This window comes from Leptonychotes weddellii, chromosome 12, assembly GCF_054177405.1.
Source record: "Leptonychotes weddellii isolate Sample4059 chromosome 12, ASM5417740v2, whole genome shotgun sequence".
Taxonomy (NCBI): domain Eukaryota; kingdom Metazoa; phylum Chordata; class Mammalia; order Carnivora; family Phocidae; genus Leptonychotes; species Leptonychotes weddellii.
In genome coordinates, this window is record NC_138380.1 from 78,981,347 (window position 1) to 78,993,776 (window position 12,430).

The 12,430-nt window shown below is 39.7% G+C and overlaps 1 protein-coding gene across 2 annotated transcripts in view; it reads left to right on the forward strand.

The window, feature by feature from the left end:
• The window catches only part of LOC145716596 (SRSF protein kinase 1-like), a 180,085-nt gene that overhangs the window by 96,766 nt on the left and 70,889 nt on the right, over positions 1-12,430 (forward strand). The window contains exon 1 of one of the 2 annotated variants that reach the window (XR_014139405.1): positions 2,314-3,964. The exons of the other annotated variant lie outside the window; for it this stretch is intronic. The gene's annotated coding sequence lies outside the window, so the exon portion shown is untranslated. Of the gene's footprint in view, positions 1-2,313; positions 3,965-12,430 lie in introns of those variants that run through there. 2 annotated transcript variants of the gene reach the window in all.

The window sequence follows — 12,430 nt, forward strand, 5'->3', positions numbered from 1 at the left end:
GCGTAAGAAAAGACTTGGCGGTGTGAGAAAGCATGGTGTGTTTGGGGAAGTGCAGAGTAGCGCTCAGTGGTCCTAGAACATAAAATAGATTGAAAAGGGTGAGTGGTGGTAATGATACTCCAGATGAGACAGGGATGCTGGTCTGGGATCCTTCAGAAATTCCTGGCTCAGAAGGGCAACGCTGCTGCTGTTCAGGGAGACCCTGGACTGAGAAGTTGATGAGGTCATCAGCCTTAGATGCTGCATTCAAGGCATGTCAGGACCATGTACATAGGCGAAGATGTCTGCTGGGGGTGGAAGGACATACAGTTCTGGGTTGCAGGAGAGAATATTGGGCTCGAAATTCATGTTTAGTCATCATCAGTGTCCTTTAGTTGTGGATGTCAAGGGAATAGATGGAAGAGTCAGTGAATGAAAAGAGGGTCATACAAGAGAAGTATGACTAACATGTAAGGTCTGAGTGAAAAAAGATGATACAGCAAAGCACGTAGAGTTAGGAGGAGAATCATAAGAACACAAAAGGATTAGAAAAACAAGAAACTTTTGTTGTCCCATAATGTTACTTAGAAATTAAAACAAAATTATGACAAAAAATATCAACCATAATTTTGAATACGCTTATTCCAACTACATAGGAACCACTTGTTCGTTTTCTTTGTGAAATAAAGAAGTGTAGCCTTAGTACTCACTGGCCTGAATGAATAAATGGAGACTGTGGATGGTTGAATAAATATGTATTTATGGGGTTGTAAGATTGCTGCTTTGGAAGAACTGAGGAGTGGTGGTGAAGAGAGTAATTTAGAATTGTGGGGGTGGGGGGCATAAGGTTTTCAAATATAACTATAAAAGCAGACTGGATCTCTACATCAATTCATAGACTGAAATACCATCTAAAAGGGTCCAAGATTTACATGCTAAATAAAATTATAAAGTGTATTAGAAGAAAATGGGGTGATTTAAAAAATTTGGTGTGGGGAAAGTCTAAATATAACAGGAAGACCATCATTCATTAAGGAAAAGATTGGTGGACTTAATTGCAAAAAATGAAATAAAGTATAGGGTCCTACATACTGTGAATGAAACAGAAGAACAACCAGCTGATTTGTAGTGTGTGTAAGAGAGCATCCTAAGTGTGGTCATGGTAGAGGACTCAAGTGATCAGAGGTTCAGGAGGCTGAGGTCCTTAGCCAAGGGTTTTTGGAATTCCTATCTGTCAATGTGAACATCACATGGCAGGGATTGTGGTGGAATGGCTTCTAGAGTTCTTAATGAATGTGGGGAGTAATCAGACCGTGGCTGGTATTGGTAAGGAGGAGTGGGTAGTAGAATAGATGGGATACACGGGCCTCAGAGTATACAATATTAACGTAGTATTTATGAACATTCCTAAACGTTTTGGTCCTTCGGGAGCTAGAAACAAATCTGAGGGTTTGAAGAAAATGTGAAAATGATGGTAGAAACCTGTCCATGTATTATTGGACACCATTTTGGTTTGGAGCTCTCAAAGCTTTAACTTTTCGTTTCTAATGTTTATACACTTCCTAAGAGCTGTGCAGTTTAAACTTGGGTTTTTTGTTTTTTTTTTTAAGATTTTATTTATTAGAGAGAGAGAGAGAGAGAGAGATAATGTGAGGGGGAGGGAGAGGGACAAGCGCTGAGCACAGAGCCTGACACTGGGTTTGATCGCACAACCCTGAGACCATGACCCAGCCCAACTTGAAACCAAGAGTCAGACGCTCAACTGACTGAGCCACCCAGGCGCCCTTAAACTTGGGGTCTTTCAGCTTACGTGCACAGATAATCTATACACCGAAGTGCGAATTTTTTGTCTTTTTGAAATGAACAATTACCACAATGAAGGATTCAAGTGTAACCTCATTTCTGACTTGGCTAGTTGATAAACTTGAGAATAACTCTCTAGATGGGGAGGCCGAGATACAGATTAAAATTAAACTTCCATATATAATCAAACTATAGTGATAAAAAGGTATATGTTGAGCTTGGTGTAGTAAGAGAAGGTGGATCAAAACTGGAAAAGCTGTTTAAGATAGGACAGACCTACTGTACCTCATTAATTAATTCGACAAATATTTGTTGAGGATCACTGTCCTTTGCTAGGCACTCCCTAGCAGTAGACACGGAGGGCTGACTAGTGGGCACGAACCCTACATCTGCATGACTGTCATGGAATACTGTATTTCGTTAATCATCACAATGGCCCTTTACGAGCCATTATTATCCCCATTTTATAGGAGAGGAGATAGAGGCTTTTAGAAAGTCCAATTTCCCAAAGGTCACGTGGCTATTAAAAATGTTAGAGGAGCCTGCCTTCAAATCCATGGCTGTGGGCGGCCAAGCGTGAGCTCCTAAACACTGCGCTCTTTTGAAACCTGCGGGAGGGGTGTTACTGAGCATTTACTATGGCACCTGGTGCCAGATTCTGTTAATCCACGCAGGAGTCCTCAAGGTAAGTTTCATTATCATCATCTCCATTTAACCACTGTGCGGTGTGCTCTCCCCGGTGGTTAGGTAGTTTGGCCTTAGCCTGTGGCAGATTCCGTACTCTCATCAGATGTTTGTGCCAGTTTTATATAGTGCCCGTTGGATCAAGTTGGGAGCTTAAACAATTTGGAAAATCCCTTATTTTAACAACATTGAAAGGCTATTTCTGAACAGGTCCACTGTATTTTAGGCAACTAATTTTTGTTCCCTTTTCCTTTTCTATCTTTTCATATTCCTTTGATTTCTGTAATCGAGATTCTTAAAAATTAAGATTTGTTTTACCCCTAAGAAAACAACCCTGAAACTATTGAGGTCTACTTTGAAATCCTGAGACTGCCTGTAGTAGTATTTCAGTGGCCAGGTGTTTTATTTTTGCTATGTGAACTTTTTATTATGCATAGAAAGCACATTTACGAATAGGAAAACAGCTTTGCATGTGAAATAGTCTGGGTAATGGGACCATGTCAGTTTTATTCACATAAAATTACGTGCTTTTAGGTTAGTCATTGGTATTTTTAAAGGAAATGTGTTAGAGTTGTTTTTTTTTTCCTTTTCCCCCTCCCTTTTATTTTTTACCTCTCCTTCCCTTTTAGTCTGGTATCTTTTTTTTCCCCCAAATACGTATCAGCAATTCTCTTTTAATTAAATTGAGTTGGCGCTTCCATTTCTGTTGCAGATGGCATTGTCAGTCCTTTCCTAAAAGGACAAGTATATTATCTGCTCGGTAACTGGGTGTTGCTGTTCACTTGTGCTGTACTGTGAAGGAGGAGGGGAGAATTAAGGTGTAAAATCGAAGTCTTTTTCTAAAGGAGTTAGGGACTAGGTATTAAACAGATTCTTCAGTTAGAGACAACGGAGAAATCATAACAAAGGTTAAAAAAAAATTTCAATCTATAAATTGGGGTTCTGGTTTAATATTTCATTCTTAAGTGACAAAAATGATTCACTGAGCCATATTTTTTAGGGCTGGTGAAATGCAAGTAGCTAAGGGTTGCACATCTGTTCCTTTCAGCTCATACCTTTATTACCCAGGTTTCTCAGATGATCTAGGGTATCAAATGCAGTGGTGAGCATTTCTTGTTTGTATTTTAATTTGCTGCATTTGAAATCTTCTGGTAGAGCCCTGCTAGTTCTACCTTAAAAAAGAAAACACCCCTCTGCTTAAAAGAAATGGTACTTCCTGCTTTCATAAACAGTCATGTGCATAGTTTAGCAAGGCCTGGTGCCTCTGGAGCTTTTTCCCTTTATAGCACCATCGAATCCCAGTCCTAACAGAAGTACTGCGAATCTTGTGGCCTCTTTTTGAACAAAAGGGATCAGAGAGGAAAAATCTGTTGATATAAAGCTTGAAAGCAAGGGCAGGCAATCTTGGTTGTGAATATTTTCTGATTTTTCCAGAAATCAAGCAGAAGATTGAGCTGCTGATGTCAGTTAACTCTGAGAAGTCGTCCTCTTCAGAAAGGTACAGCTACATCTCTTGCATGAACAATTAATGGTGTAGCATTGCTAAGAAACAAACCAGGACGTATTTTTTTTCTTGCCAAGTTTGCTGTATAATGCATTGTACTGCATGCTGGTCATTGTGCTGTATTGAAGATGTGTTTTTGGGCAGGCTGTTCTGCTTTTACAAAGGGTAATTGATTTTTTAAAAAATAGTGAAGCCGAATCAGCTGCAGCACGCACGCCGTAGCCCAGCAGAGCGCTAGTTCATGTGTGACAGCTGTTGAAGGCTTTAAAAAATAATTTACTGAGCTGCAAAACAAAAATTGTGCTTTCTTTAAGGAAATATTGGTATTAGATTTTCTTCCTGTATTTTGAGGCTGTTGCTACAAAATTACCAACATTATTTGTAAGATCTAGGTTAAAAATACTTGGCTTTTGGTTGTCATAAATATTTTCTTACGTGGAAAGGGAGTGCCATTTGTAAATAGCTCAGGAATTGCAAACCCACAGATTAGTCACATTCTGAAAGAGAGATATATGCTCCTTCAAGTCTGTGCTAGGGAATGGAACAGTCGCTGCATGCAGTAATGGTTCGTGCCTGCAGGTAAGCACAAAATGACTCAGAAGTGTTTTTAAAGCAATTATTTTATCTGTCAGTCAAATGATTATACCTGTAAGGAGGTATTTCCTTAAAATGGCTATTTTACTAAATAAATGGAATTGATATTTTTATCTCAAGCCAGAAATGAGGCTATATAGTTGCCCATTTTGATATGTAAATACTGTGTTCACTTCTGTTTGCCAAAATTGTGTATACTACATAATGTTTTAAATTGAGGTTCTTGGGCATACAGTTGATGCTTACCTTTCTTTCTCTTGGTTACCTAATAGTTTATACTTTATGTTGATATTTTGTTTTGAAGGTGTGTTGATTTGTCTCGCCTGTGGCTAGTTTTCAGGTTATGTTTTTTGTTCACAGATTTAATATTTAGGAAAATATTATGGAGACATGATTTAGTAGTTGAGGAATGATAGAGGAAAAGCACTGGGGAAAAAAATGAGGTGAAGAACTTACCCTGGTAAAAAGGATTTATTTAATTCAAGTACACTAGTGTTTGGAGGACGTGATCTGATGGCAAAATGATGACATTAAATCGATTTATTAGTGTAATTAGGTGAAAGGCTCCTGGCTGTAATTTAGAGCATTACAAATAAGACATTAACTACTTTCTTTAGAAACTGAAAACAGAAAAATTTATTCACATTTGTGTTTATTTCTATGTAGTTTCTAACTCCCAGTTTGTGGCTAGCCGTCCGATTTTGAATACTCTGTTTGCTGAGATGAAAAACAATCTAGACCCTTGTGAGTGTTCTGTCAGTAAAATGGTGGTGATGGGAAGGGGGGGAGAGGGTGGTGGTGTAAATAGTGAGTGGTCCGGGGGCCAACTGTCATGTTGGAGTTTGGTTACCAGGAAGAGCATTCTCAATGGGATGGCGGCAATAATTATGTCAGCTCTTTTGAGTAGCATGAATTCTCTATTGATAAATTGAAGGTTGGGCAGAATGGATGAATATTAGCGAGAAACAAGTTAGGAATGAGTGAGGTTTCTGTGGTTAAAATAGATTCTTCTAAGGAAAGATTCTAAAATATTTTGGTGATTACATTTATTTATTATTGTTGTTATTTATTTTTTAAATCTTTTTACCCAAGCTCTTGTAGTTAAATTTGATGGAAAGGGAGGTTGCATGTGGTTATGGTTTTAAAGTTTAGAAATCAGCCACTATGCTTGTGACAGCTTTATACAGTTTTACCAGAGCTTGCTTGCTTTGTTATTCTTTTGGGGGTGCTTAGACATATATATGGCTTTTGTGATATGCTGACTTCATGGGTGATAAATGTAGTTTATGGGTCAGCCAACACTTTGCAAACACAAGTTGTTTCATTAATGTGTATATGTTAAAAATAGAAATTACTCCTTTTTTCTTCTCTTTTTTAAAGGCATACAATAATGAGTAGTCAGATCTTTTGTTTTTTTAATGTGTTTGAAAAAACTTGAGAAGCAAGAATATGAAGTTAAAAAAAAATTTATGGCCTAGTAATGCTATATCCTGCCCATGAATGTAATAGCTTGTAAGATCGTGTACCATTACATCACATCCTTCAATTCCTTGTTCACCAGTTACTTAAATTTTTAAAGTCTTAGGTTTTTTTTGTTTTTTTGTTTTTTTAATTTAGCTGTTTGAGTGTTTGAGTCATGGCCTTAAGTCTTAAAGCTATTTGGAATTTACATATGGTCAGTATTCCTTTTTTTTTTTGGTAAAAATGATAAAGAAATCCTGTCTTTTAAAAAAAATTTTTTTTTATTAACGTATAATGTATTATTTGTTTCAGAGGTACAGGTCTGTGATTCATCAGTCTTACACAATTCACAGCGCTCACCATAGCACATACCCTCCCCAGTGTCCATCACCCAGCCACCCCAACCCTCCCACCCCCCACCACTCCAGCAACCCTCAGTTTGTTTCCTGAGATTGAATCTCTACAGTTTGTCCCCCTCTCTGGTTTTGTCTTGAGAAATCCTGTCTTCTCTAAAAGAAGGGAGAAGCTACTTGTTTGCAAGAAACCAAAACTTAACCATTTTCCGCAGTTGATTTCGTTCACTGTCTGCAGCATAGAATGATCTTTTGATATTTCAGGCCATCCAGTGGAGAAGCAACATTGCTAAGTACAAAATATAATAAACAGTGATGTGATATTTCTAATAATTCTTCCATCTCATATTTTTAACCAAAGGCTTCATGGGAGTTGCTAGTCCTGTGTGCCGGCTAATGTTGGCTCAATTAATTCTTACTCAGTTTTGTGAAATGGGAGAAACAAAACAAAAAATAACGCTAATTCACTTCTGTAGACTTAGGATCCTTCATTAGGAAATAAAGCTGATTTGAAGCAATATGTGGAATTTTGAAGGTTGTTTTGGAGCCTAAATTAGAAAATATGTTTTCTTAACAGATCTTAGTAACACCTTTTGAAATTTAAGGTTATATTTTTACCTTTAACAGAATAGTGGAGGCCCATTGAATGTTACTTTGTTTTGTTTTGTTTTTAAGATTTTATTTATTTATTTGACAGAGAGAGAGACAGCGAGAGAGGGAACATAAGCAGGGGGAGTGGGAGAGGGAGAAGCAGGCTTCCCACAGAGCAGGGAGCCTAGTGCGGGGCTCCATCCCAGGACCCTGGGATCATGACCTGAGTTGAAGGCAGACGCTTAACGACTGAGCCACCCAGGCGCCCCCCATTGAATGTTATTTTGTAGGGGAGGTATGGAGTCCTGTTCAGAAAGGCTGACTCATAGGATGAAATGCAGTGGGGTGACAGAAAGTTATAGTTCTATTTTTTGGTTTTATACTCTGGAGAAAGGGGAAAATGTTAATCAATTTTTAAATTAAGGACAGAGAACATTATTGAATGAATTAAAAAAACAACAACAAACCACATGATACCTGATTTGTATGTTATTGCCAGTTGAGAGGAACACATTATCAGTTGCAAGGGGGCCCCCTTCTGCAGATTTTAGGAGCAGATCTTACTATGAGTATCTGCTCTTTAATTGCTGCCTGTTGAATGAATGAATGTATTCATCTTAAATATGGTAGTGAGAGGACCAGTCGCAGGTTTACTTCCTTACCTACCCCCGTTTAATGAAAAAAAGAAAGCTGTGAACATTTATTTGATATAAAAATTAGGTTTTCAAGGTTTTGTTTCTTCTTGACTTTTCTTAGCCATGACACTTCTGGGATTTGGAAACTTATGGGGTGGAGTGGGTGGGGAAGAGGAGGAAAAGGAGTAGTAATCATGATAATAGCTAGCAAAAAGGTAGTAATCATTTATTAAACAGTTCCAAATACGAGTTCTAAGTGAGGAGGGGAGGGGAGGAGGCGGGGTGGTGTGGGGGAGAGAGAAAGAGAGAGAGGGAGGGAGGGAGGCAAGGATTGCCTGTGGGGAGGACTCTGACACATCATCCCCTAAAGATCCTCAGTGAGCAGAAGGAACTTTGCTCTATTAAAATTTTTGTCAAACTGTATTGCTACTTCTTCAGTGAACTCATGAACAAAATTGGACAATTCTTAATCAGTAAAGAAGAGTTGAGCCCAGGGTGCTCAGAGTGAGGATTCCCATTCTTTACATGCGGACTCCTGGGAGGGCTGAGGAGTTTGTGAGCGGAAGGTCCTAAGGAGCTGGGGACCTGAATTCACACAAAGCTTTGCGCACATCTGCTCTTGTGAAGTGTAAATGTTGTTGTAATTAATAAAGGTCACAGTCAGTGAAGTTACCCAAATAGCAGTGCCTACTAGGTTTGCATTTTCTCGGGGACCAGATACCAAAAGGATCATTTCGTGTGTGTGTGTGTGTGTGTGTGTGTGTGTGTGTAATGTGTTTGACATTTTGGGGGGTTAAAAGGGGTCTTTATATTGTAGTAGATAAGAAGTGCTAGCCTAGGTTATTAGCATCCACATAGCTAGCACTTAATTGAATTTATAAATTGCTAACTACCTTTTTCAGGAGAAGAGAGAAAGGAAGAGGGAGAAGGTATCATAAAAATATTGACACTGAGGCCTGTGTTCTGCCAATACGGTGTCAGCAGGGTAGGTGAGAAGGGATAGAGCTTGTTGTCCCTACCCCAGCATGAGAAGGGCATGTGAAACACATAAAGAATCTGTTGCTATTTTTGTGTGTATTTTAATTCCTTTCTTTATTTTGGAGCCTCTTAAGTGAAAGAAAAAGGGCATATGATAATGAGGTGTGGTTGCAGAAAGCAAAAAGAGAAGCCTGGAAGAAAAGGGGAATGGAAGGGGAAAAAAATTTAAAAAATCAGGATGGGAGAGAGAAGTAAAGGATATTTGGTGCAAAAGGATTCAGGACCATGGTGTCTTTTATTTGCTTTTACGTCGAATGTATTTTCCTCCATGTCTCTGGTGAACTAAGAGCAGTAATGGAAGGATAGCCAGATTTTATAAAAAATTCCCTCTTCTGGGGCGCCTGGCTGGCTCAGTTGGTAGAGATGCTACTCTTGATCTCGGGGGTTGTAAGTTTGAGCCCTACGCTGGGTGTAGAGATTACTTTAAAAAAAAAAAATCTTAAAACAGAATTCCCTCTTCACTGAATCACCCCATTCCAGCTCACAAGGCAGGGCAGGTAGGTAGTGGTGTGCTTCTGCCTTTCTCACCCTCACCTCGGCCACAGTCTGAGTTTCCGGGGCAAGTGTACTTGAGACGCACTTTCCTGAGTGGTGAGAAGAGATGACAGTGGCTGATTGTGTGGTCTTGCTCCACTCAGTCCTTGCGCTTTCTTCTGTTTTCATTGAATTTACAGTAATATGTTTATTGAAGATATATATATGGGAAAGTGCACAGATCGTAGATCATTATGAAATCCAATTATTGGGTTTTCTTTCTCTTGTAGTTTGTTTTACGTGTTGTATCTAAGAAATCTTTGACAAGCCCAGGGTCACTAAGATTTTCTACTAGGTTTACTTAATAAAAGTTTTTGGCTCTTAATATGTTAAGACTGGGATTCATTTGGGTCTTAGTATTAAGGTAAAGTTGAAGTTATTTCCACATAGGACTGTTCATTTGTATCTGTTTTTGAACGTCATCTGTAAATAGAAACCCTCTGCACACGCTTTTACTCTGTCTCCTCCCCACTGTACCTGTGAGATGCACTTGTATTTTGTGTGTAGTGGGAGTTGGCTCCATCTCGTTGCTGTGCAGAATTCACCATATGAATGTGCCCCGCCTTTATTTATCCATTCTGCTGTTGATGAGCATGTGGGATGTTTGCAGCTTGTTAGGAATACTGCTGCTCTGCGCATTTGTATACATATCTTTTGGGGAATGGACGTGTGCATGCGTTTCTGTTGGGTGTGCCCCCAGGAGGGCCATTGCTCAGCGTTAGCGGCCGCTGCCAGTTTCCTGGAGTGAGTGCGCCAGTCTGCACTCGCACTCACTCTGCTCCGGGTCCTGGCGAGGTTGGGACTGTATACATCCTTTTTCTCTGCCTTCCCATTTCTGTTCCTTTCCCCTTTTCTTTCTCTGTCAGAATTCTGATAGGTGTGCCAGCGTGACCAGTAGTTGGAGCCTTTTTGAGGAGAATTAGAGGTAGATGAGGGACTTTCTAAGTACCAGCTTTCATCAAGGAAATCAGAAGTTTAGACTAAATGGGAATCATAAGGTGTAGTCATCTGAGGTACCGCTCTCCCACTGACTGATTCTGATCTTTTAACTGGGCCCTGGAGGCCACAGGTGTTACCATTAGTTTTCAGACTTGGTTTCAATAGCAAAATTACTTCTTCATTTAAACCTTATTAGAAGAAGCCTGTCATATAAAACAGAAAAGCCCTGGGTGAGAACCGGGGAAGTAATCTGGGCCTCCATCGACCTCCAGTCCTTTTAAAAACCCTTGAGGTAGGTAGGCCACATTGGTTCTGACCGAGAAGTTAGGACATTTTTGATAGGTTTCGGTTTTATATTACATTTTTATAATGTTAAATTTGTATAGTGTTACATATATATCATGGTCTCTAAAATTTCTGTCTCACACACTTAAATAAAGGTGTACTGTTGTCTTTTAATTTCTATTTAAAAAAACCTGGACAGTCACCTGAGCTTCCTTCCTGTTGGTCATTATATATGTGGTCTAGAGGCAGTAGTTTCTAGATTATTGTGTTTGTCATCAGTTTAAACTTTGCTTCTGTTTTCTGATGCCTCTTTGAAGGGCTGCCACATTACGGTCAGCACAACCTTTCAGAACACCCACCTGCTCAGGCAGGTCACTCCCCTTGAAATACCCTTCAGCTCTCTTGCCACCATTCTTGGCAGAAAGGAGAACTCCATGTCTGGGCTAGCGAGTGCCCACATTTCTCCAGCCTAACCTCAGACTCCTCTGACTTTGGTCATGTCCCTCTTGCTTTGCTCTTATGCTGCTCCTATCCCTCCCATCTTAAAGGAGCCCTGCCTAGGTCAAATTACACCTAATATAAGCCCTTACAGAACCATGTACCTCTCCTTTGTAGCATTTGTCACAGCTGCTGTTTGACAAAGGGGAGTATCAATGACATTTGGTCTGCTTACTGGTTTACTTAGTGTTAGCCCCACCGGAAGAACTTAAATATAGAAGTGTTTTCATTGCAGAATATTTTTATTTTGTATCATCATTTGCAGCTTACAATTTACGAACTTTATGGGAAGACTTTTTTGGTATAGGGAATCATTTTTACGGTATTGGCTTAGAGTAATAAAGTATAGCCATATATAGTCATAAATAGTTATATATTCTCATATAAGCTAATTTAACTCAGAGTATCAAGGTTATAAATCTTAGGTTTTTCTGTCACCATAAAAATGCAGTTTGTTATTACATACATTTTTTACATTTGTTATAATGTAAAATGGAAATTAAAGTAAATCTGAACACCTTCCATCTCTTTGCCAAACTGGTAACATCAAACAATAGCCATTTATTTCCCAAATGTCAGCATTTTGTATATCACCTTGGTCCTGTTTGTCTTGGTCGTACTCCATCCTTTGCTGTTATTTACTTAATAACGTGTGTTTTGCTTGTTTTTAGTTCTGATAAAATATACGTAACATAAATTTTTATAATGCTTTTTTAAAAGAAAACTTTGTATTCCTACCAGAACCTTAAAAAACAATTACTATTAAATCCTGTCTTGATTCTCTTGTCTGAATAAGGCTTTAGGCCTGGCCATATGCTCCCTCTGTTTACAAGGGAAATTAAATTGGCAAGTGTCAGAAAGGAGCTTAAATACGTGTTAGCCCCAGAGTGAGACGGGCTCTTTGATATACTCAGATAGCCTGAAAGAAGTTGGGAAAAGAGTAACTCTCTCAGTATGAGAGTCATTGTAATTCAATACCAAGTCCCAAGTATCACCTGTAATCAATTTGTGTACCCACAGCAGCACCTCCTCTTTGCTTTGGGAACTGCCCTCCGCCGCAACCCCCAGATGGCAGGTCAGGGAAGTTTTGCACAAGTGGGAACACCTAGTATAAGAATAACAGTGACGGGGCGCCTGGGTGGTTCAGTCGTTAAGCGTCTGCCTTCGGCTCGGGTCATGATCCCAGGGTCCTGGGATCGAGCCCCGCATCGGGCTCCCTGCTCGGCAGGAAGCCTGCTTCTCCCTCTCCCACTCCCCCTGCTTGTGTTCCCTCTCTCGCTGTGTCTCTCTCTGTCAAATAAATAAATAAAATCTTTAAATAAATAAATAAACAAACCATTCACAGTGAGTTATAAACAAATTAAAAGCTTGACTGTAGGGGCAACTGGGTGGCTCAGTCATTAAGTGACTGCCTTCCGCTCAGGTCATGATCCCAGCATCCTGGGATCGAGCCCCACATCGGGCTCCCTGCTCAGCGGGAAGCCTGCTTCTCCCTCTCCCACTCCCCCTGCTTCTGTTCCCTCTCTCGCTGT